This window comes from Ascaphus truei, chromosome 12, assembly GCF_040206685.1.
Source record: "Ascaphus truei isolate aAscTru1 chromosome 12, aAscTru1.hap1, whole genome shotgun sequence".
Lineage (NCBI taxonomy): Eukaryota > Metazoa > Chordata > Amphibia > Anura > Ascaphidae > Ascaphus > Ascaphus truei.
The window spans coordinates 41,014,086-41,020,088 of record NC_134494.1 but is presented as its reverse complement, the minus strand read 5'-3'; the positions used below and the strand labels follow the sequence as shown (position 1 = coordinate 41,020,088).

The following is a 6,003-nucleotide window of genomic DNA, read 5'->3' as shown; positions in this document are numbered from 1 at the left end:
GAGAAGACGAGAAGGGATTCGGGAGAGAGAAGTTATGAGAGAGAAAGGATGATGGGGAGAGAGGGAGATGGAGGTGTGATGGGGGGGAGGTAGAGAGAGAAGGGATGGGGAGAGAGAGGGTGATGGAGGTGGGTTGGGGAGGAGAGAGAGAAGGGATGGGGGGAGGGAGAGGGAGGTGTGACGGGGGGAGAGATAGAGAGGGAGGGAGAGAGATACCAGCAAGGTTTACTTATTTTTAATAAGGAAACCGCAAGAAAGTGTACGCATGGGTTATAGTGTTTAGAAAAAAGAGGGGGAGCACCCTAGTAAGGGGGGGGGGGGGGGGGGCACCAAAAAGATTTTGGCACAGGGTGCTGAAATGGCTAAGGCCAGCCCTGGGTCCCCGTCAGCCCATTTCATACCCAAAAGAAACTGAAATCTGAGCGGGAACTTCCACAGAAACAATGTGCAGATGCAGCGTCACCTCGCGGCGTCACCTCGCAGCGTCACCTCGCAGCGTCACCTCGCGGCGTCACCTCGCAGCGTCACCTCGCAGCGCCGTGCAGACTAATTAATGAAGGGGAAGCATAGCTTGGGGAAAGAGATGTGTTCAGAAAGAGCTCTGGAAGAGTGGGATACAATATGGGGTGTTACTTATTGCTCTTCAGTCTCGATACGGACCTTGGAGAGTGTGAACAAGATTATATACAGATTGTAAGCTCTTCGGGGCAGGAACTCCTTTTCCTTAATGTTACTTTTATGTGTAAGGCAGTTATTCCCACTATGTGTTATATTATTATGTCCTGTGTATTACCGCTGTGATGCGCTGTGTACCTGGATGGCGCTATATAAATAGAGATATAAATACATATGTAGCCTAGGCTGGTCCAGTCTGCCTCTCTGCCTCCTGTCATGTTAGGCTACGGCCCCGGTAACTCAGCTGCAACGCGCGCCCGCGAGATTGGCGGCGCGTGCAGCCGATTCCCCGGTCTGCAGGGAGCTGCAGGAAGAGAGACCGGGGGGGGGAGGGCGTGGCGGGGGAGTGAAGGGGGCGCGGCCATGACGTCACCCGGCAGGTTCGCCCTCATTGGCTGAACCGCCGGGGGGCGTGCCTAGCCGCTCGACGCGAGTCCTGCTCTCAATTCTATTGAGAGCAGGAGTAGCTCTCGCGCGAGCGCTGCGGCCCCCCCTCGCAGCGGGCCCGGCGCCATTGCGGGGAGGGCTCTCGTGAGCGCAGCGTCCGTCACAGCGGACGCTGTAGTAGGCAGCGGGGGCAAGGCCTAAGTCATGATAGCTACAGGCTATGACAGGTCCATTGTCTGGGCTTTTGACCCCCTCCTGCTACTCTCTGAGTAACAGAAGAGGCGTTGACCTGGTGTTTGCGAGCAGCCAATAGTGGTGTAGACACTAGACCCTCCCCTTCCAGATCTCAGAGAGGAGGTACCCAAGATTTAGCAGTCCTGGTCTGGAGGAGGAAGCGAAGGATAGAAGATGGGGTACACGGATTAAAAAAAAAAAAAAAAAGGAATAATTTATTAAAGCATACACAACGTTTCGACCTAATAGGTCTTTGTCAAGTGCAAAAAAGTGGCTTAATAAACAAAACACCAGAGAACCTTTAAATAACACCCACAATTACCCACAATGCTTCCTGCTCTAAGAGTGCTCCTTTTTGAGACTTTTTTTGTCTTTTTCTGTCACATTAACTTTTGTCTCAGAGCCCCGACCATACTCTTACATTCAGCGTCTACCCATTGGTCTTAGTAATACCTTTTATTTGAGGTGTGTATGCGGAGTCTATCTGTGTGTCTATATATGTATATATAAGTTAGCGCTTGGTAATAAACCAAAAGTGATATCTAGTGAATAAAAGTGAAATGTGACGTGAGGAATATCAATGGTGATATAATGTGAACATAAAAATAAAATAAACTTGAAATGAACTAGTGAAAGTAACAATTTAGATGTGAGAAACATTGATAAACTGTGCAATGCTCGTCTGCATAGGAAGCGGTCCCGCTGTACTGAGATAGGGTATAAGATCACCGCAGAAGAGAAAGCGTGGCCTCTGCTCAGCATAATAGTGTAGTGTGCTATAGGGGTGCAAATAGGGATAGTTAGTAGGATATCACAGAAAAAGAGATCCCTTACTTATGCACTCAACCTACACTTTACATTGAAACTTGTAACCCCAAATACTGGTAAGAGACGGCTTCCCTTTATCAGGGTCTCCCCATCTCCACTGAATTGAAATAATATTTATTTAATAGTGTCACATAGAAAACACAATTATTAAAACCTAAATTAGTGCTTAGACACAGCAATTCACTGAGAAGCAGCATAGGGTTGATACCATTACTGCAACTTAGAAATGCATATTAATAGCTAACTAGTTAGACTCTGATTTAGGTAGATGTCAGATACTAGTATTGATTGTAAAACGGTGTATACCTGAGTATTAGTTTGTTCCACAGGGGACACATCACTGTTGAAAACTACATGTGACTAACATATGGTGATAAAACTAATAAAGTGCATATGTACATACTGTAGGTGAGCCAAACGGTGAAAAGATTTTGCAGGAGTTGCTTACTGAGTGTTGAGGGCAGTGAGTTGTTAATTACAACAACTACTCCACAAAAATAAATAAATGTGCTGCCAACAGAAGATGGTATCCGGGTAATTAACCCTGAAACCCGCAGCGTCAGTGATTAATATAACAGTGGTATCCCTATTAGGACACAAAGTCACAGAGCTGCTGATTACATGCACTGATCGCGTGGCTCTGTTAATACCCACCCAATATATGCGTTAGCTAACTTCATATATCTATATGCTCTGCTATAGGGCTTGAGTAAAACCTAAACAGCTAGATAGCTGAATAAGCACTATGACAAAACTTTTACTGATTTTCCCCTGTCGGTCTTTTGGGGAGAGTGGTAAACGCTTCACAATGCTGTACCCACAAAAAAAGTATTCAGCTGCCACAATTGTATCAGCGACAATCTTAATATATAAAATCGAAATGGTTAGTGAGGTTAGTGCTATCTGCGGTGAATCTGATTGGTCGGCCAATCAGATTGCTGTGTGTGACGTCACCCAACTGCCACTCTTCCCCCTTGGCTCACCACACACACACACACACACACACACACACACACACACACACACACACACACACACACACACACACACACACACACACACACACACACACACACACACACACACACACACACACACACTCTGGCGCTCATCTCTCCCTCCCCTCATCTCTCCCCTCCCGGTTCTCTCCCCCCCCCTTCCTCCCTCGCGGCGCCAGTAGAGGTCCGCCGCTCATCTCTCCCCTCCCGGCGCTCATCTCTCCCCTCCCGGATCTCTCCCCTCCCCCTTCCTCCCGGCGCCAGTAGAGGTCCGCCGCTCATCTCTCCCTCCCAGCGCTCATCTCTCCCCTTCCTCCGCTCACGTCTCCCTCCGCTCACCTCTCCCTTGCGGCGCCTCATCTCCATCCCCGGCGGGGGAACAGGCAGCGGACCCCCTTCCTCCCTCGCGGCGCCTCATTTCCATCCCCGGCGGGGGAACAGGCAGCGGACCTCCTTCCTCCCTCGCGGTGCCTAACATGGCGGCGCGCCCGGAAGGACACCCTTCTTCCCTCGCGGCGCCGAGTGAAAAGATGGCGGCGGCCGGAAGTAGAGGTAGGTGTCGCTCTAGGTGACGTCTGTGTGTGTGTGTGTGTGTCACTGTGTGTGTGTGTGTGTGACACTGTGTGTGTGTGTGTGTGTGTGTGTGAGACACTGTGTGTGTGTGTGTGTGTGTGACACTGTGTGTGTGTGTGTGTGTGTGTGTGACACTGTGTGTGTGTGTGACACTGTGTGTGTGTTGCCCCCCCTGCCTTTCACGCCCCCCCCTGCCTTTCACGCCCCCCCCTGCCTTTCACGCCCCCCCCTGCCTTTCACGCCCCCTCCCTGCCTTTCACGCCCCCCCCTGCCTTTCACGCCCCCCCCCTGCCTTTCACGCCCCCCCTGCCTTTCACGCCCCCCCCTGCCTTTCACGCCACCCCCCTGCCTTTCACGCCACCCCCCTGCCTTTCACGCCCCCCCCCCTGCCTTTCACGCCCCCCCCCCTGCCTTTCACGCCCCCCCCTGCCTTTCACGCCCCCCCCCTGCCTTTCACGCCCCCCCCTGCCTTTCACGCCCCCCCCTGCCTTTCACGCCCCCCCTCATGGCCTCCGGCCGCCCCCCCTGCCTTTCACGCCCCCCCCTGCCTTTCACGCCCCCCCCCTGCCTTTCACGCCCCCCCCCTGCCTTTCACGCCCCCCCCTGCCTTTCACGCCCCCCCTGCCTTTCACGCCCCCCCTGCCTTTCACGCCCCCCCCCTGCCTTTCACGCCCCCCCCCCTGCCTTTCACGCCCCCCCCCTGCCTTTCACGCCCCCCCCTGCCTTTCACGCCCCCCCCTGCCTTTCACGCCCCCCCTGCCTTTCACGCCCCCCCCCTGCCTTTCACGCCCCCCCCTGCCTTTCACGCCCCCCCCTCACGGCCTCCGGGCAACGCCGGGTATATCAGCTAGTTGACTATAAAGTCTGCGGGAAAAATTTAGACCGGTGTAACCAAGTCTTCACCCTGAAAGCGACAGTATAAAACCCCAGGAGGCACCTGCTCATGTACTGCCGGAGTCCCTGCAGACTTCCGCTCACTCGCAGGCGCACCGCTAACTCTATTACTTTCATTTACCAATTGTGTTTGGCGTGCAGCCATATCTACCTTATCTCGTAGGGAATAATCGTCAAACCTTCAGATAAAGGGGGGCGACATTGTCCTGCAGGGTGGGGGTAATTATTTGCGAGAAAATCTTAAATTACTCTAATTAATTTAAAAGGGATCGGAAAGTAAGGTAATTACCGAAAAAGAATATAATTATATCTTTTTTTTAAAATAGCAACTTTTTACAGTATTCTGAAGCTGCACAAAAGTCCCCTATATCCACGCGGAAGCCCAATAGCGAGCGGCACAAGTTCTCTTTCGGAACATGCTAGTACATATCTAGGCACAGTACTCAGACCTTTTGTTACCTGTCTCCCATCGTACACAAAAGACACAACGGATGTACTACAAATACTAGTTGGGATACACGTTACACCTAATACTGTCCTGGCGACATTGGATGTTGAATCACTATATACTAGTATTCAACATCTAATTGGTGTTGCATCGGTGTCTTATTTCTTGAAAGCTAAAAGGTACTGGATTTTTAAATCATAATGAGTTTGTAGTGGATATACTAAAAATGGTGCTTTCCCACAACTATTTCTTATTCAATTGTAAATGCTATCACCAGCTACAAGGCACGGCCATGGGCACAGCCTGGGATGGTAGGAGGAAACCAATGTCTTTTGTCAAGAAATGTCCCTCCACACACAGCATATCGAATTATGGACACGTTATATCGATGATGTGCTGTTGTTGCCGAGTCACAATTTCATGCATTTGTGAAAGTGCTCAATAATAATAACTTCTAACTTGAGACTGACACGTGAAATTGACTCAGATAAGATCATATTCCTTGATTTGGAGATCATGAAAAACAAAGATGGGATAGTACAAACAGCTGTACTTACACAACAAACAGCCACTAAGAACTTACTCCTGGCATCAAGCCACCATCCTAAGCCCCTAATTCAAGGGATACCAAAATAAATTGCTCAACAACATCTAATTTTGAGGAACAGTCTGTGATTATGCAGCTTGCTAACAGAGGCTCTAGTCGAACCTGCATAGACAAGGCATACAAGAGGGCTAAAAAAAAACTGGAGCGTAGCACCTTATTGTATGGTAAAACCAATTATAATACCGAAAAAATCCCATCCGAATTATCGGTACTTATAATAAACAATGGCAGGAAATAAGGAAAGTGTTAATGTCACACTGGCGCATCCTTCTGGAGGATGCTGACCTAAAAAAAGCTCTCCATAAGTTTTCATCCATAAAGTACAGACGTCCACAAAATGTCTACTGAAAACACAACTA

General features: G+C 50.0%; 1 protein-coding gene across 1 annotated transcript in view; it reads left to right on the top strand.

The window, feature by feature from the left end:
* Positions 1–3,154: 3,154 nt before the first annotated feature.
* Positions 3,155–6,003, top strand: part of CREB3L1 (cAMP responsive element binding protein 3 like 1) — an 83,947-nt gene continuing 81,098 nt past the window's right edge. Inside the window, exon 1 of the mRNA XM_075567516.1 lies at positions 3,155–3,674. The gene's annotated coding sequence lies outside the window, so the exon portion shown is untranslated. The remainder of the gene's footprint in view (positions 3,675–6,003) is intronic.